Below are 235 nucleotides of genomic sequence, written 5' to 3' on the forward strand. Positions count from 1 at the left end.
GATGGTGTGATTGGCCAAGGGAAAAAACACAACCCAGACTGGGGAGGGGGGTTGTGCACAGTTCAAAGGGAGGGTGGACTTCCAATTGGACAAGGCGCTTCCCCGATTACACAGTTGTCACTGACCCTTCCAAAGGCCACCGCTGCATCCCCCCTGGGCTCCCTGTTCCCAGACAGGGCTGCATCTGTGTGCTTAGCTGCTGACTCCCCTACTCTTGAGGCACCTGTGGGGAGGG

Source organism: Leptonychotes weddellii, chromosome 1 (assembly GCF_054177405.1).
Source record: "Leptonychotes weddellii isolate Sample4059 chromosome 1, ASM5417740v2, whole genome shotgun sequence".
Classification (NCBI taxonomy): domain Eukaryota; kingdom Metazoa; phylum Chordata; class Mammalia; order Carnivora; family Phocidae; genus Leptonychotes; species Leptonychotes weddellii.